Source organism: Schistocerca gregaria, chromosome 3 (genome assembly GCF_023897955.1).
Source record: "Schistocerca gregaria isolate iqSchGreg1 chromosome 3, iqSchGreg1.2, whole genome shotgun sequence".
In the NCBI taxonomy this organism is placed as follows: Eukaryota; Metazoa; Arthropoda; class Insecta; order Orthoptera; family Acrididae; genus Schistocerca; species Schistocerca gregaria.
Genome location: NC_064922.1, coordinates 26,847,716 through 26,874,540, shown reverse-complemented (window position 1 = coordinate 26,874,540; position 26,825 = coordinate 26,847,716). Strand labels below are relative to the sequence as shown.

The following is a 26,825-nucleotide window of genomic DNA, read 5'->3' as shown; positions in this document are numbered from 1 at the left end:
TGTGGCTGCTCTGTGTCTGCAGGCAGCGAGGGGCTGCAAGCTTCCTGTGTTCGCACCTATATCACCTGTGCTTGCTTGTCAGAGACAGACTATCGCAAAACATTCAACTCACTCCATGAAGTGATTGCTACGGCATCTGTTATCAGCAGTCACAACCAGCAACGCCAGTAGCAGCCGACTGCACGCAAAGAATGGGAACGTGCAGTGGGATTTACGTGAACTCGGCGCAAGGCAGATCTTTCCGACGTAGGCTTGAGAATCTTATGGGAACATTTGTACTGTTTCTAAGTTAAGTGTAGGTGTGCGAGGTGGGTGCTTCCTGCGCACGAATAAAAGAACGCTTGCCTATTGTGGATGCTAATCGTTCGCTTGTATCTGCCTAGACACCTCTGCTGGTTGGGAATTATTCCTCTTGCATGGCAAGGTGCGCATGTAGGAGTGTTAAAAATTCTGAAGGCGCTGGGCATCGATCCCAGTACCTCTCGCACACTAAGCGAGCGCTCTACCATCTGAGCTACGCCCACCCCCCGTTGACTAATAGTGCTACATACAGCCACATCAACGTCACAGACCCTTACACTCCCATTATTCCGCAGACAAACACTACTCTCTATGTATCAGTGAGGGTGTCTTTCAGGTTTCGTGCATTCTGTATCGAATCGTAGTTGGCCTCATTAAGAGTGGCACGCATAACGTCGAAAGTAGAATTCGGACACCGCTCTGAGTAAGACGAACGTGTTGTCCACTCTCTAGGCTTCAATGACGTTAAGCCGTGATACCTAAGACAGATCTGCACTCGATGACACCACGATAACAGCCGGTCACCACACTTACATCTTTCTCTACTTATAACAGTATACATCATATCAGTCTGTGACGCTGGTTTTGCAACTTCTTGCGTCCCTTTATGTTCGCCGCGACCAACACTTACCATGCACTGACCACAAAACATGGAGGAGCCGGAGCTTGAACCCGAGACCTTTCACACGCTAAGCGAACGATCTGCCAACTGAGCTACGGCTGCACACACGACCAAGCCTGGCTATTCTCCATTCTTTGGGACTCTGATGTGCACGGACACGTTGGTTGGTTGGTTTGTAGCGGCGAAGGTACCAGAGTACAAAGGCGCGGACACGTTCATATACACAAGAGTTCCAAGTAGTTTCGATACTCTGGTATTACGAATGCAAATTCCGTCTGTTTTTCACGTCTTAAATGGAAAGGGCGGTCACAAATTGGTCCATTTCACTCCTTGTCGACAATCACACAGCACCTGAGGTAACAAGCACATCTCGAGCCCCATTGTGCTCTCCATTGTTCATGCCAACTCAGTGCCTCGCTCTTTGCTACTGTGTAAAACTCTTGTCGTCCAACTGCAAAACACTGGGACACAACCAGTTTCCGCATCTCCATTGCACTGATCATACTGCGAAACGCTCCCCAAACTTGGCAATCACCCATGCAGCCGACTTTTCCGACTTTACACGACGCTCACGCAACGCTCACGCTAGTGACAGCCTTACTTATAGTTCGACGTCGCGCCAAAGCGAATGAGCACATTTCGCCTACGGCTTAGGCCGCTCTCCTAGTGTGGCTGCTCTGTGTCTGCAGGCAGCGAGGGGCTGCAAGCTTCCTGTGTTCGCACCTATATCACCTGTGCTTGCTTGGCAGAGACAGACTATCGCAAAACATTCAACTCACTCCATGAAGTGATTGCTACGGCATCTGTTATCAGCAGTCACAACCAGCAACGCCAGTAGCAGCCGACTGCACGCAAAGAATGGGAACGTGCAGTGGGATTTACGTGAACTCGGCGCAAGGCAGATCTTTCCGACGTAGGCTTGAGAATCTTATGGGAACATTTGTACTGTTTCTAAGTTAAGTGTAGGTGTGCGAGGTGGGTGCTTCCTGCGCACGAATAAAAGAACGCTTGCCTATTGTGGATGCTAATCGTTCGCTTGTATCTGCCTAGACACCTCTGCTGGTTGGGAATTATTCCTCTTGCATGGCAAGGTGCGCATGTAGGAGTGTTAAAAATTCTGAAGGCGCTGGGCATCGATCCCAGTACCTCTCGCACACTAAGCGAGCGCTCTACCATCTGAGCTACGCCCACCCCCCGTTGACTAATAGTGCTACATACAGCCACATCAACGTCACAGACCCTTACACTCCCATTATTCCGCAGACAAACACTACTCTCTATGTATCAGTGAGGGTGTCTTTCAGGTTTCGTGCATTCTGTATCGAATCGTAGTTGGCCACATTAAGAGTGGCACGCATAACGTCGAAAGTAGAATTCGGACACCGCTCTGAGTAAGACGAACGTGTTGTCCACTCTCTAGGCTTCAATGACGTTAAGCCGTGATACCTAAGACAGATCTGCACTCGATGACACCACGATAACAGCCGGTCACCACACTTACATCTTTCTCTACTTATAACATTATACATCATATCAGTCTGTGACGCTGGTTTTGCAACTTCTTGCGTCCCTTTATGTTCGCCGCGACCAACACTTACCATGCACTGACCACAAAACATGGAGGAGCCGGAGCTTGAACCCGAGACCTTTCACACGCTAAGCGAACGATCTGCCAACTGAGCTACGGCTGCACACACGACCAAGCCTGGCTATTCTCCATTCTTTGGGACTCTGATGTGCACGGACACGTTGGTTGGTTGGTTTGTAGCGGCGAAGGTACCAGAGTACAAAGGCGCGGACACGTTCATATACACAAGAGTTCCAAGTAGTTTCGATACTCTGGTATTACGAATGCAAATTCCGTCTGTTTTTCACGTCTTAAATGGAAAGGGCGGTCACAAATTTGTCCATTTCACTCCTTGTCGACAATCACACAGCACCTGAGGTAACAAGCACATCTCGAGCCCCATTGTGCTCTCCATTGTTCATGCCAACTCAGTGCCTCGCTCTTTGCTACTGTGTAAAACTCTTGTCGTCCAACTGCAAAACACTGGGACACAACCAGTTTCCGTGTCTCCATTGCACTGATCATACTGCGAAACGCTCCCCAAACTTGGCAATCACCCATGCAGCCGACTTTTCCGACTTTACACGACGCTCACGCAACGCTCACGCTAGTGACAGCCTTACTTATAGTTCGACGTCGCGCCAAAGCGAATGAGCACATTTCGCCTACGGCTTAGGCCGCTCTCCTAGTGTGGCTGCTCTGTGTCTGCAGGCAGCGAGGGGCTGCAAGCTTCCTGTGTTCGCACCTATATCACCTGTGCTTGCTTGTCAGAGACAGACTATCGCAAAACATTCAACTCACTCCATGAAGTGATTGCTACGGCATCTGTTATCAGCAGTCACAACCAGCAACGCCAGTAGCAGCCGACTGCACGCAAAGAATGGGAACGTGCAGTGGGATTTACGTGAACTCGGCGCAAGGCAGATCTTTCCGACGTAGGCTTGAGAATCTTATGGGAACATTTGTACTGTTTCTAAGTTAAGTGTAGGTGTGCGAGGTGGGTGCTTCCTGCGCACGAATAAAAGAACGCTTGCCAATTGTGGATGCTAATCGTTCGCTTGTATCTGCCTAGACACCTCTGCTGGTTGGGAATTATTCCTCTTGCATGGCAAGGTGCGCATGTAGGAGTGTTAAAAATTCTGGAGGCGCTGGGTATCGATCCCAGTACCTCTCGCACACTAAGCGAGCGCTCTACCATCTGAGCTACGCCCACCCCCCGTTGACTAATAGTGCTACATACAGCCACATCAACGTCACAGACCCTTACACTCCCATTATTCCGCAGACAAACACTACTCTCTATGTATCAGTGAGGGTGTCTTTCAGGTTTCGTGCATTCTGTATCGAATCGTAGTTGGCCACATTAAGAGTGGCACGCATAACGTCGAAAGTAGAATTCGGACACCGCTCTGAGTAAGACGAACGTGTTGTCCACTCTCTAGGCTTCAATGACGTTAAGCCGTGATACCTAAGACAGATCTGCACTCGATGACACCACGATAACAGCCGGTCACCACACTTACATCTTGCTCTCCTTATAACAGTATACATCATATCAGTCTGTGACGCTGGTTTTGCAACTTCTTGCGTCCCTTTATGTTCGCCGCGACCAACACTTACCATGCACTGTCCACAAAACATGGAGGAGCCGGAGCTTGAACCCGAGACCTTTCACACGCTAAGCGAACGATCTGCCAACTGAGCTACGGCTGCACACACGACCAAGCCTGGCTATTCTCCATTCTTTGGGACTCTGATGTGCACGGACACGTTGGTTGGTTGGTTTGTAGCGGCGAAGGTACCAGAGTACAAAGGCGCGGACACGTTCATATACACAAGAGTTCCAAGTAGTTTCGATACTCTGGTATTACGAATGCAAATTCCGTCTGTTTTTCACGTCTTAAATGGAAAGGGCGGTCACAAATTTGTCCATTTCACTCCTTGTCGACAATCACACAGCACCTGAGGTAACAAGCACATCTCGAGCCCCATTGTGCTCTCCATTGTTCATGCCAACTCAGTGCCTCGCTCTTTGCTACTGTGTAAAACTCTTGTCGTCCAACTGCAAAACACTGGGACACAACCAGTTTCCGTGTCTCCATTGCACTGATCATACTGCGAAACGCTCCCCAAACTTGGCAATCACCCATGCAGCCGACTTTTCCGACTTTACACGACGCTCACGCTAGTGACAGCCTTACTTATAGTTCGACGTCGCGCCAAAGCGAATGAGCACATTTCGCCTACGGCTTAGGCCGCTCTCCTAGTGTGGCTGCTCTGTGTCTGCAGGCAGCGAGGGGCTGCAAGCTTCCTGTGTTCGCACCTATATCACCTGTGCTTGCTTGGCAGAGACAGACTATCGCAAAACATTCAACTCACTCCATGAAGTGATTGCTACGGCATCTGTTATCAGCAGTCACAACCAGCAACGCCAGTAGCAGCCGACTGCACGCAAAGAATGGGAACGTGCAGTGGGATTTACGTGAACTCGGCGCAAGGCAGATCTTTCCGACGTAGGCTTGAGAATCTTATGGGAACATTTGTACTGTTTCTAAGTTAAGTGTAGGTGTGCGAGGTGGGTGCTTCCTGCGCACGAATAAAAGAACGCTTGCCAATTGTGGATGCTAATCGTTCGCTTGTATCTGCCTAGACACCTCTGCTGGTTGGGAATTATTCCTCTTGCATGGCAAGGTGCGCATGTAGGAGTGTTAAAAATTCTGGAGGCGCTGGGTATCGATCCCAGTACCTCCCGCACACTAAGCGAGCGCTCTACCATCTGAGCTACGCCCACCCCCCGTTGACTAATAGTGCTACATACAGCCACATCAACGTCACAGACCCTTACACTCCCATTATTCCGCAGACAAACACTACTCTCTATGTATCAGTGAGGGTGTCTTTCAGGTTTCGTGCATTCTGTATCGAATCGTAGTTGGCCACATTAAGAGTGGCACGCATAACGTCGAAAGTAGAATTCGGACACCGCTCTGAGTAAGACGAACGTGTTGTCCACTCTCTAGGCTTCAATGACGTTAAGCCGTGATACCTAAGACAGATCTGCACTCGATGACACCACGATAACAGCCGGTCACCACACTTACATCTTGCTCTCCTTATAACAGTATACATCATATCAGTCTGTGACGCTGGTTTTGCAACTTCTTGCGTCCCTTTATGTTCGCCGCGACCAACACTTACCATGCACTGTCCACAAAACATGGAGGAGCCGGAGCTTGAACCCGAGACCTTTCACACGCTAAGCGAACGATCTGCCAACTGAGCTACGGCTGCACACACGACCAAGCCTGGCTATTCTCCATTCTTTGGGACTCTGATGTGCACGGACACGTTGGTTGGTTGGTTTGTAGCGGCGAAGGTACCAGAGTACAAAGGCGCGGACACGTTCATATACACAAGAGTTCCAAGTAGTTTCGATACTCTGGTATTACGAATGCAAATTCCGTCTGTTTTTCACGTCTTAAATGGAAAGGGCGGTCACAAATTGGTCCATTTCACTCCTTGTCGACAATCACACAGCACCTGAGGTAACAAGCACATCTCGAGCCCCATTGTGCTCTCCATTGTTCATGCCAACTCAGTGCCTCGCTCTTTGCTACTGTGTAAAACTCTTGTCGTCCAACTGCAAAACACTGGGACACAACCAGTTTCCGTGTCTCCATTGCACTGATCATACTGCGAAACGCTCCCCAAACTTGGCAATCACCCATGCAGCCGACTTTTCCGACTTTACACGACGCTCACGCAACGCTCACGCTAGTGACAGCCTTACTTATAGTTCGACGTCGCGCCAAAGCGAATGAGCACATTTCGCCTACGGCTTAGGCCGCTCTCCTAGTGTGGCTGCTCTGTGTCTGCAGGCAGCGAGGGGCTGCAAGCTTCCTGTGTTCGCACCTATATCACCTGTGCTTGCTTGTCAGAGACAGACTATCGCAAAACATTCAACTCACTCCATGAAGTGATTGCTACGGCATCTGTTATCAGCAGTCACAACCAGCAACGCCAGTAGCAGCCGACTGCACGCAAAGAATGGGAACGTGCAGTGGGATTTACGTGAACTCGGCGCAAGGCAGATCTTTCCGACGTAGGCTTGAGAATCTTATGGGAACATTTGTACTGTTTCTAAGTTAAGTGTAGGTGTGCGAGGTGGGTGCTTCCTGCGCACGAATAAAAGAACACTTGCCAATTGTGGATGCTAATCGTTCGCTTGTATCTGCCTAGACACCTCTGCTGGTTGGGAATTACTCCTCTTGCATGGCAAGGTGCGCATGTAGGAGTGTTAAAAATTCTGAAGGCGCTGGGTATCGATCCCAGTACCTCTCGCACACTAAGCGAGCGCTCTACCATCTGAGCTACGCCCACCCCCCGTTGACTAATAGTGCTACATACAGCCACATCAACGTCACAGACCCTTACACTCCCATTATTCCGCAGACAAACACTACTCTCTATGTATCAGTGAGGGTGTCTTTCAGGTTTCGTGCATTCTGTATCGAATCGTAGTTGGCCACATTAAGAGTGGCACGCATAACGTCGAAAGTAGAATTCGGACACCGCTCTGAGTAAGACGAACGTGTTGTCCACTCTCTAGGCTTCAATGACGTTAAGCCGTGATACCTAAGACAGATCTGCACTCGATGACACCACGATAACAGCCGGTCACCACACTTACATCTTGCTCTCCTTATAACAGTATACATCATATCAGTCTGTGACGCTGGTTTTGCAACTTCTTGCGTCCCTTTATGTTCGCCGCGACCAACACTTACCATGCACTGACCACAAAACATGGAGGAGCCGGAGCTTGAACCCAAGACCTTTCACACGCTAAGCGAACGATCTGCCAACTGAGCTACGGCTGCACACACTACCAAGCCTGGCTATTCTCCATTCTTTGGGACTCTGATGTGCACGGACACGTTGGTTGGTTGGTTTGTAGCGGCGAAGGTACCAGAGTACAAAGGCGCGGACACGTTCATATACACAAGAGTTCCAAGTAGTTTCGATACTCTGGTATTACGAATGCAAATTCCGTCTGTTTTTCACGTCTTAAATGGAAAGGGCGGTCACAAATTTGTCCATTTCACTCCTTGTCGACAATCACACAGCACCTGAGGTAACAAGCACATCTCGAGCCCCATTGTGCTCTCCATTGTTCATGCCAACTCAGTGCCTCGCTCTTTGCTACTGTGTAAAACTCTTGTCGTCCAACTGCAAAACACTGGGACACAACCAGTTTCCGCGTCTCCATTGCACTGATCATACTGCGAAACGCTCCCCAAACTTGGCAATCACCCATGCAGCCGACTTTTCCGACTTTACACGACGCTCACGCAACGCTCACGCTAGTGACAGCCTTACTTATAGTTCGACGTCGCGCCAAAGCGAATGAGCACATTTCGCCTACGGCTTAGGCCGCTCTCCTAGTGTGGCTGCTCTGTGTCTGCAGGCAGCGAGGGGCTGCAAGCTTCCTGTGTTCGCACCTATATCACCTGTGCTTGCTTGTCAGAGACAGACTATCGCAAAACATTCAACTCACTCCATGAAGTGATTGCTACGGCATCTGTTATCAGCAGTCACAACCAGCAACGCCAGTAGCAGCCGACTGCACGCAAAGAATGGGAACGTGCAGTGTGATTTACGTGAACTCGGCGCAAGGCAGATCTTTCCGACGTAGGCTTGAGAATCTTATGGGAACATTTGTACTGTTTCTAAGTTAAGTGTAGGTGTGCGAGGTGGGTGCTTCCTGCGCACGAATAAAAGAACGCTTGCCAATTGTGGATGCTAATCGTTCGCTTGTATCTGCCTAGACACCTCTGCTGGTTGGGAATTATTCCTCTTGCATGGCAAGGTGCGCATGTAGGAGTGTTAAAAATTCTGGAGGCGCTGGGTATCGATCCCAGTACCTCTCGCACACTAAGCGAGCGCTCTACCATCTGAGCTACGCCCACCCCCCGTTGACTAATAGTGCTACATACAGCCACATCAACGTCACAGACCCTTACACTCCCATTATTCCGCAGACAAACACTACTCTCTATGTATCAGTGAGGGTGTCTTTCAGGTTTCGTGCATTCTGTATCGAATCGTAGTTGGCCACATTAAGAGTGGCACGCATAACGTCGAAAGTAGAATTCGGACACCGCTCTGAGTAAGACGAACGTGTTGTCCACTCTCTAGGCTTCAATGACGTTAAGCCGTGATACCTAAGACAGATCTGCACTCGATGACACCACGATAACAGCCGGTCACCACACTTACATCTTGCTCTCCTTATAACAGTATACATCATATCAGTCTGTGACGCTGGTTTTGCAACTTCTTGCGTCCCTTTATGTTCGCCGCGACCAACACTTACCATGCACTGTCCACAAAACATGGAGGAGCCGGAGCTTGAACCCGAGACCTTTCACACGCTAAGCGAACGATCTGCCAACTGAGCTACGGCTGCACACACGACCAAGCCTGGCTATTCTCCATTCTTTGGGACTCTGATGTGCACGGACACGTTGGTTGGTTGGTTTGTAGCGGCGAAGGTACCAGAGTACAAAGGCGCGGACACGTTCATATACACAAGAGTTCCAAGTAGTTTCGATACTCTGGTATTACGAATGCAAATTCCGTCTGTTTTTCACGTCTTAAATGGAAAGGGCGGTCACAAATTTGTCCATTTCACTCCTTGTCGACAATCACACAGCACCTGAGGTAACAAGCACATCTCGAGCCCCATTGTGCTCTCCACTGTTCATGCCAACTCAGTGCCTCGCTCTTTGCTACTGTGTAAAACTCTTGTCGTCCAACTGCAAAACACTGGGACACAACCAGTTTCCGTGTCTCCATTGCACTGATCATACTGCGAAACGCTCCCCAAACTTGGCAATCACCCATGCAGCCGACTTTTCCGACTTTACACGACGCTCACGCAACGCTCACGCTAGTGACAGCCTTACTTATAGTTCGACGTCGCGCCAAAGCGAATGAGCACATTTCGCCTACGGCTTAGGCCGCTCTCCTAGTGTGGCTGCTCTGTGTCTGCAGGCAGCGAGGGGCTGCAAGCTTCCTGTGTTCGCACCTATATCACCTGTGCTTGCTTGTCAGAGACAGACTATCGCAAAACATTCAACTCACTCCATGAAGTGATTGCTACGGCATCTGTTATCAGCAGTCACAACCAGCAACGCCAGTAGCAGCCGACTGCACGCAAAGAATGGGAACGTGCAGTGGGATTTACGTGAACTCGGCGCAAGGCAGATCTTTCCGACGTAGGCTTGAGAATCTTATGGGAACATTTGTACTGTTTCTAAGTTAAGTGTAGGTGTGCGAGGTGGGTGCTTCCTGCGCACGAATAAAAGAACACTTGCCAATTGTGGATGCTAATCGTTCGCTTGTATCTGCCTAGACACCTCTGCTGGTTGGGAATTACTCCTCTTGCATGGCAAGGTGCGCATGTAGGAGTGTTAAAAATTATCTAGGCGCTGGGTATCGATCCCAGTACCTCTCGCACACTAAGCGAGCGCTCTACCATCTGAGCTACGCCCACCCCCCGTTGACTAATAGTGCTACATACAGCCACATCAACGTCACAGACCCTTACACTCCCATTATTCCGCAGACAAACACTACTCTCTATGTATCAGTGAGGGTGTCTTTCAGGTTTCGTGCATTCTGTATCGAATCGTAGTTGGCCACATTAAGAGTGGCACGCATAACGTCGAAAGTAGAATTCGGACACCGCTCTGAGTAAGACGAACGTGTTGTCCACTCTCTAGGCTTCAATGACGTTAAGCCGTGATACCTAAGACAGATCTGCACTCGATGACACCACGATAACAGCCGGTCACCACACTTACATCTTGCTCTCCTTATAACAGTATACATCATATCAGTCTGTGACGCTGGTTTTGCAACTTCTTGCGTCCCTTTATGTTCGCCGCGACCAACACTTACCATGCACTGACCACAAAACATGGAGGAGCCGGAGCTTGAACCCAAGACCTTTCACACGCTAAGCGAACGATCTGCCAACTGAGCTACGGCTGCACACACTACCAAGCCTGGCTATTCTCCATTCTTTGGGACTCTGATGTGCACGGACACGTTGGTTGGTTGGTTTGTAGCGGCGAAGGTACCAGAGTACAAAGGCGCGGACACGTTCATATACACAAGAGTTCAAAGGAGTTTCGATACTCTGGTATTACGAATGCAAATTCCGTCTGTTTTTCACGTCTTAAATGGAAAGGGCGGTCACAAATTTGTCCATTTCACTCCTTGTCGACAATCACACAGCACCTGAGGTAACAAGCACATCTCGAGCCCCATTGTGCTCTCCATTGTTCATGCCAACTCAGTGCCTCGCTCTTTGCTACTGTGTAAAACTCTTGTCGTCCAACTGCAAAACACTGGGACACAACCAGTTTCCGCGTCTCCATTGCACTGATCATACTGCGAAACGCTCCCCAAACTTGGCAATCACCCATGCAGCCGACTTTTCCGACTTTACACGACGCTCACGCAACGCTCACGCTAGTGACAGCCTTACTTAAAGTTCGACGTCGCGCCAAAGCGAATGAGCACATTTCGCCTACGGCTTAGGCCACTCTCCTAGTGTGGCTGCTCTGTGTCTGCAGGCAGCGAGGGGCTGCAAGCTTCCTGTGTTCGCACCTATATCACCTGTGCTTGCTTGTCAGAGACAGACTATCGCAAAACATTCAACTCACTCCATGAAGTGATTGCTACGGCATCTGTTATCAGCAGTCACAACCAGCAACGCCAGTAGCAGCCGACTGCACGCAAAGAATGGGAACGTGCAGTGGGATTTACGTGAACTCGGCGCAAGGCAGATCTTTCCGACGTAGGCTTGAGAATCTTATGGGAACATTTGTACTGTTTCTAAGTTAAGTGTAGGTGTGCGAGGTGGGTGCTTCCTGCGCACGAATAAAAGAACGCTTGCCAATTGTGGATGCTAATCGTTCGCTTGTATCTGCCTAGACACCTCTGCTGGTTGGGAATTATTCCTCTTGCATGGCAAGGTGCGCATGTAGGAGTGTTAAAAATTCTGAAGGCGCTGGGTATCGATCCCAGTACCTCTCGCACACTAAGCGAGCGCTCTACCATCTGAGCTACGCCCACCCCCCGTTGACTAATAGTGCTACATACAGCCACATCAACGTCACAGACCCTTACACTCCCATTATTCCGCAGACAAACACTACTCTCTATGTATCAGTGAGGGTGTCTTTCAGGTTTCGTGCATTCTGTATCGAATCGTAGTTGGCCACATTAAGAGTGGCACGCATAACGTCGAAAGTAGAATTCGGACACCGCTCTGAGTAAGACGAACGTGTTGTCCACTCTCTAGGCTTCAATGACGTTAAGCCGTGATACCTAAGACAGATCTGCACTCGATGACACCACGATAACAGCCGGTCACCACACTTACATCTTGCTCTCCTTATAACAGTATACATCATATCAGTCTGTGACGCTGGTTTTGCAACTTCTTGCGTCCCTTTATGTTCGCCGCGACCAACACTTACCATGCACTGTCCACAAAACATGGAGGAGCCGGAGCTTGAACCCGAGACCTTTCACACGCTAAGCGAACGATCTGCCAACTGAGCTACGGCTGCACACACGACCAAGCCTGGCTATTCTCCATTCTTTGGGACTCTGATGTGCACGGACACGTTGGTTGGTTGGTTTGTAGCGGCGAAGGTACCAGAGTACAAAGGCGCGGACACGTTCATATACACAAGAGTTCCAAGTAGTTTCGATACTCTGGTATTACGAATGCAAATTCCGTCTGTTTTTCACGTCTTAAATGGAAAGGGCGGTCACAAATTTGTCCATTTCACTCCTTGTCGACAATCACACAGCACCTGAGGTAACAAGCACATCTCGAGCCCCATTGTGCTCTCCATTGTTCATGCCAACTCAGTGCCTCGCTCTTTGCTACTGTGTAAAACTCTTGTCGTCCAACTGCAAAACACTGGGACACAACCAGTTTCCGTGTCTCCATTGCACTGATCATACTGCGAAACGCTCCCCAAACTTGGCAATCACCCATGCAGCCGACTTTTCCGACTTTACACGACGCTCACGCAACGCTCACGCTAGTGACAGCCTTACTTATAGTTCGACGTCGCGCCAAAGCGAATGAGCACATTTCGCCTACGGCTTAGGCCGCTCTCCTAGTGTGGCTGCTCTGTGTCTGCAGGCAGCGAGGGGCTGCAAGCTTCCTGTGTTCGCACCTATATCACCTGTGCTTGCTTGTCAGAGACAGACTATCGCAAAACATTCAACTCACTCCATGAAGTGATTGCTACGGCATCTGTTATCAGCAGTCACAACCAGCAACGCCAGTAGCAGCCGACTGCACGCAAAGAATGGGAACGTGCAGTGGGATTTACGTGAACTCGGCGCAAGGCAGATCTTTCCGACGTAGGCTTGAGAATCTTATGGGAACATTTGTACTGTTTCTAAGTTAAGTGTAGGTGTGCGAGGTGGGTGCTTCCTGCGCACGAATAAAAGAACACTTGCCAATTGTGGATGCTAATCGTTCGCTTGTATCTGCCTAGACACCTCTGCTGGTTGGGAATTACTCCTCTTGCATGGCAAGGTGCGCATGTAGGAGTGTTAAAAATTCTGAAGGCGCTGGGTATCGATCCCAGTACCTCTCGCACACTAAGCGAGCGCTCTACCATCTGAGCTACGCCCACCCCCCGTTGACTAATAGTGCTACATACAGCCACATCAACGTCACAGACCCTTACACTCCCATTATTCCGCAGACAAACACTACTCTCTATGTATCAGTGAGGGTGTCTTTCAGGTTTCGTGCATTCTGTATCGAATCGTAGTTGGCCACATTAAGAGTGGCACGCATAACGTCGAAAGTAGAATTCGGACACCGCTCTGAGTAAGACGAACGTGTTGTCCACTCTCTAGGCTTCAATGACGTTAAGCCGTGATACCTAAGACAGATCTGCACTCGATGACACCACGATAACAGCCGGTCACCACACTTACATCTTGCTCTCCTTATAACAGTATACATCATATCAGTCTGTGACGCTGGTTTTGCAACTTCTTGCGTCCCTTTATGTTCGCCGCGACCAACACTTACCATGCACTGTCCACAAAACATGGAGGAGCCGGAGCTTGAACCCGAGACCTTTCACACGCTAAGCGAACGATCTGCCAACTGAGCTACGGCTGCACACACGACCAAGCCTGGCTATTCTCCATTCTTTGGGACTCTGATGTGCACGGACACGTTGGTTGGTTGGTTTGTAGCGGCGAAGGTACCAGAGTACAAAGGCGCGGACACGTTCATATACACAAGAGTTCCAAGTAGTTTCGATACTCTGGTATTACGAATGCAAATTCCGTCTGTTTTTCACGTCTTAAATGGAAAGGGCGGTCACAAATTTGTCCATTTCACTCCTTGTCGACAATCACACAGCACCTGAGGTAACAAGCACATCTCGAGCCCCATTGTGCTCTCCACTGTTCATGCCAACTCAGTGCCTCGCTCTTTGCTACTGTGTAAAACTCTTGTCGTCCAACTGCAAAACACTGGGACACAACCAGTTTCCGTGTCTCCATTGCACTGATCATACTGCGAAACGCTCCCCAAACTTGGCAATCACCCATGCAGCCGACTTTTCCGACTTTACACGACGCTCACGCAACGCTCACGCTAGTGACAGCCTTACTTATAGTTCGACGTCGCGCCAAAGCGAATGAGCACATTTCGCCTACGGCTTAGGCCGCTCTCCTAGTGTGGCTGCTCTGTGTCTGCAGGCAGCGAGGGGCTGCAAGCTTCCTGTGTTCGCACCTATATCACCTGTGCTTGCTTGTCAGAGACAGACTATCGCAAAACATTCAACTCACTCCATGAAGTGATTGCTACGGCATCTGTTATCAGCAGTCACAACCAGCAACGCCAGTAGCAGCCGACTGCACGCAAAGAATGGGAACGTGCAGTGGGATTTACGTGAACTCGGCGCAAGGCAGATCTTTCCGACGTAGGCTTGAGAATCTTATGGGAACATTTGTACTGTTTCTAAGTTAAGTGTAGGTGTGCGAGGTGGGTGCTTCCTGCGCACGAATAAAAGAACACTTGCCAATTGTGGATGCTAATCGTTCGCTTGTATCTGCCTAGACACCTCTGCTGGTTGGGAATTACTCCTCTTGCATGGCAAGGTGCGCATGTAGGAGTGTTAAAAATTATCTAGGCGCTGGGTATCGATCCCAGTACCTCTCGCACACTAAGCGAGCGCTCTACCATCTGAGCTACGCCCACCCCCCGTTGACTAATAGTGCTACATACAGCCACATCAACGTCACAGACCCTTACACTCCCATTATTCCGCAGACAAACACTACTCTCTATGTATCAGTGAGGGTGTCTTTCAGGTTTCGTGCATTCTGTATCGAATCGTAGTTGGCCACATTAAGAGTGGCACGCATAACGTCGAAAGTAGAATTCGGACACCGCTCTGAGTAAGACGAACGTGTTGTCCACTCTCTAGGCTTCAATGACGTTAAGCCGTGATACCTAAGACAGATCTGCACTCGATGACACCACGATAACAGCCGGTCACCACACTTACATCTTGCTCTCCTTATAACAGTATACATCATATCAGTCTGTGACGCTGGTTTTGCAACTTCTTGCGTCCCTTTATGTTCGCCGCGACCAACACTTACCATGCACTGACCACAAAACATGGAGGAGCCGGAGCTTGAACCCAAGACCTTTCACACGCTAAGCGAACGATCTGCCAACTGAGCTACGGCTGCACACACTACCAAGCCTGGCTATTCTCCATTCTTTGGGACTCTGATGTGCACGGACACGTTGGTTGGTTGGTTTGTAGCGGCGAAGGTACCAGAGTACAAAGGCGCGGACACGTTCATATACACAAGAGTTCAAAGGAGTTTCGATACTCTGGTATTACGAATGCAAATTCCGTCTGTTTTTCACGTCTTAAATGGAAAGGGCGGTCACAAATTTGTCCATTTCACTCCTTGTCGACAATCACACAGCACCTGAGGTAACAAGCACATCTCGAGCCCCATTGTGCTCTCCATTGTTCATGCCAACTCAGTGCCTCGCTCTTTGCTACTGTGTAAAACTCTTGTCGTCCAACTGCAAAACACTGGGACACAACCAGTTTCCGCGTCTCCATTGCACTGATCATACTGCGAAACGCTCCCCAAACTTGGCAATCACCCATGCAGCCGACTTTTCCGACTTTACACGACGCTCACGCAACGCTCACGCTAGTGACAGCCTTACTTAAAGTTCGACGTCGCGCCAAAGCGAATGAGCACATTTCGCCTACGGCTTAGGCCACTCTCCTAGTGTGGCTGCTCTGTGTCTGCAGGCAGCGAGGGGCTGCAAGCTTCCTGTGTTCGCACCTATATCACCTGTGCTTGCTTGTCAGAGACAGACTATCGCAAAACATTCAACTCACTCCATGAAGTGATTGCTACGGCATCTGTTATCAGCAGTCACAACCAGCAACGCCAGTAGCAGCCGACTGCACGCAAAGAATGGGAACGTGCAGTGGGATTTACGTGAACTCGGCGCAAGGCAGATCTTTCCGACGTAGGCTTGAGAATCTTATGGGAACATTTGTACTGTTTCTAAGTTAAGTGTAGGTGTGCGAGGTGGGTGCTTCCTGCGCACGAATAAAAGAACGCTTGCCAATTGTGGATGCTAATCGTTCGCTTGTATCTGCCTAGACACCTCTGCTGGTTGGGAATTATTCCTCTTGCATGGCAAGGTGCGCATGTAGGAGTGTTAAAAATTCTGAAGGCGCTGGGTATCGATCCCAGTACCTCTCGCACACTAAGCGAGCGCTCTACCATCTGAGCTACGCCCACCCCCCGTTGACTAATAGTGCTACATACAGCCACATCAACGTCACAGACCCTTACACTCCCATTATTCCGCAGACAAACACTACTCTCTATGTATCAGTGAGGGTGTCTTTCAGGTTTCGTGCATTCTGTATCGAATCGTAGTTGGCCACATTAAGAGTGGCACGCATAACGTCGAAAGTAGAATTCGGACACCGCTCTGAGTAAGACGAACGTGTTGTCCACTCTCTAGGCTTCAATGACGTTAAGCCGTGATACCTAAGACAGATCTGCACTCGATGACACCACGATAACAGCCGGTCACCACACTTACATCTTGCTCTCCTTATAACAGTATACATCATATCAGTCTGTGACGCTGGTTTTGCAACTTCTTGCGTCCCTTTATGTTCGCCGCGACCAACACTTACCATGCACTGTCCACAAAACATGGAGGAGCCGGAGCTTGAACCCGAGACCTTTCACACGCTAAGCGAACGATCTGCCAACTGAGCTACGGCTGCACACACGACCAAGCCTGGCTATTCTCCATTCTTTGGGACTCTGATGTGCACGGACACGTTGGTTGGTTGGTTTGTAGCGGCGAAGGTACCAGAGTACAAAGGCGCGGACACGTTCATATACACAAGAGTTCCAAGTAGTTTCGATACTCTGGTATTACGAATGCAAATTCCGTCTGTTTTTCACGTCTTAAATGGAAAGGGCGGTCACAAATTTGTCCATTTCACTCCTTGTCGACAATCACACAGCACCTGAGGTAACAAGCACATCTCGAGCCCCATTGTGCTCTCCATTGTTCATGCCAACTCAGTGCCTCGCTCTTTGCTACTGTGTAAAACTCTTGTCGTCCAACTGCAAAACACTGGGACACAACCAGTTTCCGTGTCTCCATTGCACTGATCATACTGCGAAACGCTCCCCAAACTTGGCAATCACCCATGCAGCCGACTTTTCCGACTTTACACGACGCTCACGCAACGCTCACGCTAGTGACAGCCTTACTTATAGTTCGACGTCGCGCCAAAGCGAATGAGCACATTTCGCCTACGGCTTAGGCCGCTCTCCTAGTGTGGCTGCTCTGTGTCTGCAGGCAGCGAGGGGCTGCAAGCTTCCTGTGTTCGCACCTATATCACCTGTGCTTGCTTGTCAGAGACAGACTATCGCAAAACATTCAACTCACTCCATGAAGTGATTGCTACGGCATCTGTTATCAGCAGTCACAACCAGCAACGCCAGTAGCAGCCGACTGCACGCAAAGAATGGGAACGTGCAGTGGGATTTACGTGAACTCGGCGCAAGGCAGATCTTTCCGACGTAGGCTTGAGAATCTTATGGGAACATTTGTACTGTTTCTAAGTTAAGTGTAGGTGTGCGAGGTGGGTGCTTCCTGCGCACGAATAAAAGAACACTTGCCAATTGTGGATGCTAATCGTTCGCTTGTATCTGCCTAGACACCTCTGCTGGTTGGGAATTACTCCTCTTGCATGGCAAGGTGCGCATGTAGGAGTGTTAAAAATTCTGAAGGCGCTGGGTATCGATCCCAGTACCTCTCGCACACTAAGCGAGCGCTCTACCATCTGAGCTACGCCCACCCCCCGTTGACTAATAGTGCTACATACAGCCACATCAACGTCACAGACCCTTACACTCCCATTATTCCGCAGACAAACACTACTCTCTATGTATCAGTGAGGGTGTCTTTCAGGTTTCGTGCATTCTGTATCGAATCGTAGTTGGCCACATTAAGAGTGGCACGCATAACGTCGAAAGTAGAATTCGGACACCGCTCTGAGTAAGACGAACGTGTTGTCCACTCTCTAGGCTTCAATGACGTTAAGCCGTGATACCTAAGACAGATCTGCACTCGATGACACCACGATAACAGCCGGTCACCACACTTACATCTTGCTCTCCTTATAACAGTATACATCATATCAGTCTGTGACGCTGGTTTTGCAACTTCTTGCGTCCCTTTATGTTCGCCGCGACCAACACTTACCATGCACTGACCACAAAACATGGAGGAGCCGGAGCTTGAACCCAAGACCTTTCACACGCTAAGCGAACGATCTGCCAACTGAGCTACGGCTGCACACACTACCAAGCCTGGCTATTCTCCATTCTTTGGGACTCTGATGTGCACGGACACGTTGGTTGGTTGGTTTGTAGCGGCGAAGGTACCAGAGTACAAAGGCGCGGACACGTTCATATACACAAGAGTTCCAAGTAGTTTCGATACTCTGGTATTACGAATGCAAATTCCGTCTGTTTTTCACGTCTTAAATGGAAAGGGCGGTCACAAATTTGTCCATTTCACTCCTTGTCGACAATCACACAGCACCTGAGGTAACAAGCACATCTCGAGCCCCATTGTGCTCTCCATTGTTCATGCCAACTCAGTGCCTCGCTCTTTGCTACTGTGTAAAACTCTTGTCGTCCAACTGCAAAACACTGGGACACAACCAGTTTCCGCGTCTCCATTGCACTGATCATACTGCGAAACGCTCCCCAAACTTGGCAATCACCCATGCAGCCGACTTTTCCGACTTTACACGACGCTCACGCAACGCTCACGCTAGTGACAGCCTTACTTATAGTTCGACGTCGCGCCAAAGCGAATGAGCACATTTCGCCTACGGCTTAGGCCGCTCTCCTAGTGTGGCTGCTCTGTGTCTGCAGGCAGCGAGGGGCTGCAAGCTTCCTGTGTTCGCACCTATATCACCTGTGCTTGCTTGTCAGAGACAGACTATCGCAAAACATTCAACTCACTCCATGAAGTGATTGCTACGGCATCTGTTATCAGCAGTCACAACCAGCAACGCCAGTAGCAGCCGACTGCACGCAAAGAATGGGAACGTGCAGTGTGATTTACGTGAACTCGGCGCAAGGCAGATCTTTCCGACGTAGGCTTGAGAATCTTATGGGAACATTTGTACTGTTTCTAAGTTAAGTGTAGGTGTGCGAGGTGGGTGCTTCCTGCGCACGAATAAAAGAACGCTTGCCAATTGTGGATGCTAATCGTTCGCTTGTATCTGCCTAGACACCTCTGCTGGTTGGGAATTATTCCTCTTGCATGGCAAGGTGCGCATGTAGGAGTGTTAAAAATTCTGGAGGCGCTGGGTATCGATCCCAGTACCTCTCGCACACTAAGCGAGCGCTCTACCATCTGAGCTACGCCCACCCCCCGTTGACTAATAGTGCTACATACAGCCACATCAACGTCACAGACCCTTACACTCCCATTATTCCGCAGACAAACACTACTCTCTATGTATCAGTGAGGGTGTCTTTCAGGTTTCGTGCATTCTGTATCGAATCGTAGTTGGCCACATTAAGAGTGGCACGCATAACGTCGAAAGTAGAATTCGGACACCGCTCTGAGTAAGACGAACGTGTTGTCCACTCTCTAGGCTTCAATGACGTTAAGCCGTGATACCTAAGACAGATCTGCACTCGATGACACCACGATAACAGCCGGTCACCACACTTACATCTTGCTCTCCTTATAACAGTATACATCATATCAGTCTGTGACGCTGGTTTTGCAACTTCTTGCGTCCCTTTATGTTCGCCGCGACCAACACTTACCATGCACTGTCCACAAAACATGGAGGAGCCGGAGCTTGAACCCGAGACCTTTCACACGCTAAGCGAACGATCTGCCAACTGAGCTACGGCTGCACACACGACCAAGCCTGGCTATTCTCCATTCTTTGGGACTCTGATGTGCACGGACACGTTGGTTGGTTGGTTTGTAGCGGCGAAGGTACCAGAGTACAAAGGCGCGGACACGTTCATATACACAAGAGTTCCAAGTAGTTTCGATACTCTGGTATTACGAATGCAAATTCCGTCTGTTTTTCACGTCTTAAATGGAAAGGGCGGTCACAAATTTGTCCATTTCACTCCTTGTCGACAATCACACAGCACCTGAGGTAACAAGCACATCTCGAGCCCCATTGTGCTCTCCACTGTTCATGCCAACTCAGTGCCTCGCTCTTTGCTACTGTGTAAAACTCTTGTCGTCCAACTGCAAAACACTGGGACACAACCAGTTTCCGTGTCTCCATTGCACTGATCATACTGCGAAACGCTCCCCAAACTTGGCAATCACCCATGCAGCCGACTTTTCCGACTTTACACGACGCTCACGCAACGCTCACGCTAGTGACAGCCTTACTTATAGTTCGACGTCGCGCCAAAGCGAATGAGCACATTTCGCCTACGGCTTAGGCCGCTCTCCTAGTGTGGCTGCTCTGTGTCTGCAGGCAGCGAGGGGCTGCAAGCTTCCTGTGTTCGCACCTATATCACCTGTGCTTGCTTGTCAGAGACAGACTATCGCAAAACATTCAACTCACTCCATGAAGTGATTGCTACGGCATCTGTTATCAGCAGTCACAACCAGCAACGCCAGTAGCAGCCGACTGCACGCAAAGAATGGGAACGTGCAGTGGGATTTACGTGAACTCGGCGCAAGGCAGATCTTTCCGACGTAGGCTTGAGAATCTTATGGGAACATTTGTACTGTTTCTAAGTTAAGTGTAGGTGTGCGAGGTGGGTGCTTCCTGCGCACGAATAAAAGAACACTTGCCAATTGTGGATGCTAATCGTTCGCTTGTATCTGCCTAGACACCTCTGCTGGTTGGGAATTACTCCTCTTGCATGGCAAGGTGCGCATGTAGGAGTGTTAAAAATTATCTAGGCGCTGGGTATCGATCCCAGTACCTCTCGCACACTAAGCGAGCGCTCTACCATCTGAGCTACGCCCACCCCCCGTTGACTAATAGTGCTACATACAGCCACATCAACGTCACAGACCCTTACACTCCCATTATTCCGCAGACAAACACTACTCTCTATGTATCAGTGAGGGTGTCTTTCAGGTTTCGTGCATTCTGTATCGAATCGTAGTTGGCCACATTAAGAGTGGCACGCATAACGTCGAAAGTAGAATTCGGACACCGCTCTGAGTAAGACGAACGTGTTGTCCACTCTCTAGGCTTCAATGACGTTAAGCCGTGATACCTAAGACAGATCTGCACTCGATGACACCACGATAACAGCCGGTCACCACACTTACATCTTGCTCTCCTTATAACAGTATACATCATATCAGTCTGTGACGCTGGTTTTGCAACTTCTTGCGTCCCTTTATGTTCGCCGCGACCAACACTTACCATGCACTGACCACAAAACATGGAGGAGCCGGAGCTTGAACCCAAGACCTTTCACACGCTAAGCGAACGATCTGCCAACTGAGCTACGGCTGCACACACTACCAAGCCTGGCTATTCTCCATTCTTTGGGACTCTGATGTGCACGGACACGTTGGTTGGTTGGTTTGTAGCGGCGAAGGTACCAGAGTACAAAGGCGCGGACACGTTCATATACACAAGAGTTCAAAGGAGTTTCGATACTCTGGTATTACGAATGCAAATTCCGTCTGTTTTTCACGTCTTAAATGGAAAGGGCGGTCACAAATTTGTCCATTTCACTCCTTGTCGACAATCACACAGCACCTGAGGTAACAAGCACATCTCGAGCCCCATTGTGCTCTCCATTGTTCATGCCAACTCAGTGCCTCGCTCTTTGCTACTGTGTAAAACTCTTGTCGTCCAACTGCAAAACACTGGGACACAACCAGTTTCCGCGTCTCCATTGCACTGATCATACTGCGAAACGCTCCCCAAACTTGGCAATCACCCATGCAGCCGACTTTTCCGACTTTACACGACGCTCACGCAACGCTCACGCTAGTGACAGCCTTACTTAAAGTTCGACGTCGCGCCAAAGCGAATGAGCACATTTCGCCTACGGCTTAGGCCACTCTCCTAGTGTGGCTGCTCTGTGTCTGCAGGCAGCGAGGGGCTGCAAGCTTCCTGTGTTCGCACCTATATCACCTGTGCTTGCTTGTCAGAGACAGACTATCGCAAAACATTCAACTCACTCCATGAAGTGATTGCTACGGCATCTGTTATCAGCAGTCACAACCAGCAACGCCAGTAGCAGCCGACTGCACGCAAAGAATGGGAACGTGCAGTGGGATTTACGTGAACTCGGCGCAAGGCAGATCTTTCCGACGTAGGCTTGAGAATCTTATGGGAACATTTGTACTGTTTCTAAGTTAAGTGTAGGTGTGCGAGGTGGGTGCTTCCTGCGCACGAATAAAAGAACGCTTGCCAATTGTGGATGCTAATCGTTCGCTTGTATCTGCCTAGACACCTCTGCTGGTTGGGAATTATTCCTCTTGCATGGCAAGGTGCGCATGTAGGAGTGTTAAAAATTCTGAAGGCGCTGGGTATCGATCCCAGTACCTCTCGCACACTAAGCGAGCGCTCTACCATCTGAGCTACGCCCACCCCCCGTTGACTTATAGTGCTACATACAGCCACATCAACGTCACAGACCCTTACACTCCCATTATTCCGCAGACAAACACTACTCTCTATGTATCAGTGAGGGTGTCTTTCAGGTTTCGTGCATTCTGTATCGAATCGTAGTTGGCCACATTAAGAGTGGCACGCATAACGTCGAAAGTAGAATTCGGACACCGCTCTGAGTAAGACGAACGTGTTGTCCACTCTCTAGGCTTCAATGACGTTAAGCCGTGATACCTAAGACAGATCTGCACTCGATGACACCACGATAACAGCCGGTCACCACACTTACATCTTGCTCTCCTTATAACAGTATACATCATATCAGTCTGTGACGCTGGTTTTGCAACTTCTTGCGTCCCTTTATGTTCGCCGCGACCAACACTTACCATGCACTAACCACAAAACATGGAGGAGCCGGAGCTTGAACCCGAGACCTTTCACACGCTAAGCGAACGATCTGCCAACTGAGCTACGGCTGCACGCACGACCAAGCCTGGCTATTCTCCATTCTTTGGGACTCTGATGTGCACGGACACGTTGGTTGGTTGGTTTGTAGCGGCGAAGGTACCAGAGTACAAAGGCGCGGACACGTTCATATACACAAGAGTTCCAAGTAGTTTCGATACTCTGGTATTACGAATGCAAATTCCGTCTGTTTTTCACGTCTTAAATGGAAAGGGCGGTCACAAATTTGTCCATTTCACTCCTTGTCGACAATCACACAGCACCTGAGGTAACAAGCACATCTCGAGCCCCATTGTGCTCTCCATTGTTCATGCCAACTCAGTGCCTCGCTCTTTGCTACTGTGTAAAACTCTTGTCGTCCAACTGCAAAACACTGGGACACAACCAGTTTCCGTGTCTCCATTGCACTGATCATACTGCGAAACGCTCCCCAAACTTGGCAATCACCCATGCAGCCGACTTTTCCGACTTTACACGACGCTCACGCAACGCTCACGCTAGTGACAGCCTTACATATAGTTCGACGTCGCGCCAAAGCGAATGAGCACATTTCGCCTACGGCTTAGGCCGCTCTCCTAGTGTGGCTGCTCTGTGTCTGCAGGCAGCGAGGGGCTGCAAGCTTCCTGTGTTCGCACCTATATCACCTGTGCTTGCTTGTCAGAGACAGACTATCGCAAAACATTCAACTCACTCCATGAAGTGATTGCTACGGCATCTGTTATCAGCAGTCACAACCAGCAACGCCAGTAGCAGCCGACTGCACGCAAAGAATGGGAACGTGCAGTGGGATTTACGTGAACTCGGCGCAAGGCAGATCTTTCCGACGTAGGCTTGAGAATCTTATGGGAACATTTGTACTGTTTCTAAGTTAAGTGTAGGTGTGCGAGGTGGGTGCTTCCTGCGCACGAATAAAAGAACGCTTGCCAATTGTGGATGCTAATCGTTCGCTTGTATCTGCCTAGACACCTCTGCTGGTTGGGAATTATTCCTCTTGCATGGCAAGGTGCGCATGTAGGAGTGTTAAAAATTCTGAAGGCGCTGGGTATCGATCCCAGTACCTCTCGCACACTAAGCGAGCGCTCTACCATCTGAGCTACGCCCATCCCCCGTTGACTTATAGTGCTACATACAGCCACATCGACGTCACAGACCCTTACACTCCCATTATTCCGCAGACAAACACTACTCTCTATGTGTCAGTGAGGGTGTCTTTCAGGTTTCGTGCATTCTGTATCGAATCGTAGTTGGCCACATTAAGAGTGGCACGCATAACGTCGAAAGTAGAATTCGGACACCGCTCTGAGTAAGACGAACGTGTTGTCCACTCTCTAGGCTTCAATGACGTTAAGCCGTGATACCTAAGACAGATCTGCACTCGATGACACCACGATAACAGCCGGTCACCACACTTACATCTTGCTCTCCTTATAACAGTATACATCATATCAGTCTGTGACGCTGGTTTTGCAACTTCTTGCGTCCCTTTATGTTCGCCGCGACCAACACTTACCATGCACTGACCACAAAACATGGAGGAGCCGGAGCTTGAACCCGAGACCTTTCACACGCTAAGCGAACGATCTGCCAACTGGGCTACGGCTGCACGCACGACCAAGCCTGGCTATTCTCCATTCTTTGGGACTCTGATGTGCACGGACACGTTGGTTGGTTGGTTTGTAGCGGCGAAGGTACCAGAGTACAAAGGCGCCGACACGTTCATATACACAAGAGTTCCAAGTAGTTTCGATACTCTGGTATTACGAATGCAAATTCCGTCTGTTTTTCACGTCTTAAATGGAAAGGGCGGTCACAAATTTGTCCATTTCACTCCTTGTCGACAATCACACAGCACCTGAGGTAACAAGCACATCTCGAGCCCCATTGTGCTCTCCATTGTTCATGCCAACTCAGTGCCTCGCTCTTTGCTACTGTGTAAAACTCTTGTCGTCCAACTGCAAAACACTGGGACACAACCAGTTTCCGTGTCTCCATTGCACTGATCATACTGCGAAACGCTCCCCAAACTTGGCAATCACCCATGCAGCCGACTTTTCCGACTTTACACGACGCTCACGCTAGTGACAGCCTTACTTATAGTTCGACGTCGCGCTAAAGCGAATGAGCACATTTCGCCTACGGCTTAGGCCGCTCTCCTAGTGTGGCTGCTCTGTGTCTGCAGGCAGCGAGGGGCTGCAAGCTTCCTGTGTTCGCACCTATATCACCTGTGCTTGCTTGTCAGAGACAGACTATCGCAAAACATTCAACTCACTCCATGAAGTGATTGCTACGGCATCTGTTATCAGCAGTCACAACCAGCAACGCCAGTAGCAGCCGACTGCACGCAAAGAATGGGAACGTGCAGTGGGATTTACGTGAACTCGGCGCAAGGCAGATCTTTCCGACGTAGGCTTGAGAATCTTATGGGAACATTTGTACTGTTTCTAAGTTAAGTGTAGGTGTGCGAGGTGGGTGCTTCCTGCGCACGAATAAAAGAACGCTTGCCAATTGTGGATGCTAATCGTTCGCTTGTATCTGCCTAGACACCTCTGCTGGTTGGGAATTATTCCTCTTGCATGGCAAGGTGCGCATGTAGGAGTGTTAAAAATTCTGGAGGCGCTGGGTATCGATCCCAGTACCTCTCGCACACTAAGCGAGCGCTCTACCATCTGAGCTACGCCCACCCCCCGTTGACTAATAGTGCTACATACAGCCACATCAACGTCACAGACCCTTACACTCCCATTATTCCGCAGACAAACACTACTCTCTATGTATCAGTGAGGGTGTCTTTCAGGTTTCGTGCATTCTGTATCGAATCGTAGTTGGCCACATTAAGAGTGGCACGCATAACGTCGAAAGTAGAATTCGGACACCGCTCTGAGTAAGACGAACGTGTTGTCCACTCTCTAGGCTTCAATGACGTTAAGCCGTGATACCTAAGACAGATCTGCACTCGATGACACCACGATAACAGCCGGTCACCACACTTACATCTTGCTCTCCTTACAACAGTATACATCATATCAGTCTGTGACGCTGGTTTTGCGACTTCTTGCGTCCCTTTATGTTCGCCGCGACCAACACTTACCATGCACTGTCCACAAAACATGGAGGAGCCGGAGCTTGAACCCGAGACCTTTCACACGCTAAGCGAACGATCTGCCAACTGAGCTACGGCTGCACACACGACCAAGCCTGGCTATTCTCCATTCTTTGGGACTCTGATGTGCACGGACACGTTGGTTGGTTGGTTTGTAGCGGCGTAGGTACCAGAGTACAAAGGCGCGGACACGTTCATATACACAAGAGTTCCAAGTAGTTTCGATACTCTGGTATTACGAATGCAAATTCCGTCTGTTTTTCACGTCTTAAATGGAAAGGGCGGTCACAAATTTGTCCATTTCACTCCTTGTCGACAATCACACAGCACCTGAGGTAACAAGCACATCTCGAGCCCCATTGTGCTCTCCATTGTTCATGCCAACTCAGTGCCTCGCTCTTGGCTACTGTGTAAAACTCTTGTCGTCCAACTGCAAAACACTGGGACACAACCAGTTTCCGTGTCTCCATTGCACTGATC

The 26,825-nt window shown here is 49.6% G+C and overlaps 4 non-coding genes across 4 annotated transcripts; all 4 read right to left on the bottom strand.

Annotated features, from left to right (window-relative positions):
* Nucleotides 1–3,629: 3,629 nt before the first annotated feature.
* On the bottom strand, nucleotides 3,630–3,703 carry Trnat-agu (transfer RNA threonine (anticodon AGU)). The gene has a single exon. It is a non-coding gene; the product is annotated as a tRNA-Thr (tRNA).
* A 4,682-nt stretch (nucleotides 3,704–8,385) lies between these two features.
* Nucleotides 8,386–8,459, bottom strand: Trnat-agu (transfer RNA threonine (anticodon AGU)). The gene has a single exon. It is a non-coding gene; the product is annotated as a tRNA-Thr (tRNA).
* An 11,049-nt stretch (nucleotides 8,460–19,508) lies between these two features.
* Nucleotides 19,509–19,582, bottom strand: Trnat-agu (transfer RNA threonine (anticodon AGU)). The gene has a single exon. It is a non-coding gene; the product is annotated as a tRNA-Thr (tRNA).
* A 6,271-nt stretch (nucleotides 19,583–25,853) lies between these two features.
* Nucleotides 25,854–25,927, bottom strand: Trnat-agu (transfer RNA threonine (anticodon AGU)). The gene has a single exon. It is a non-coding gene; the product is annotated as a tRNA-Thr (tRNA).
* Nucleotides 25,928–26,825: the final 898 nt, after the last annotated feature.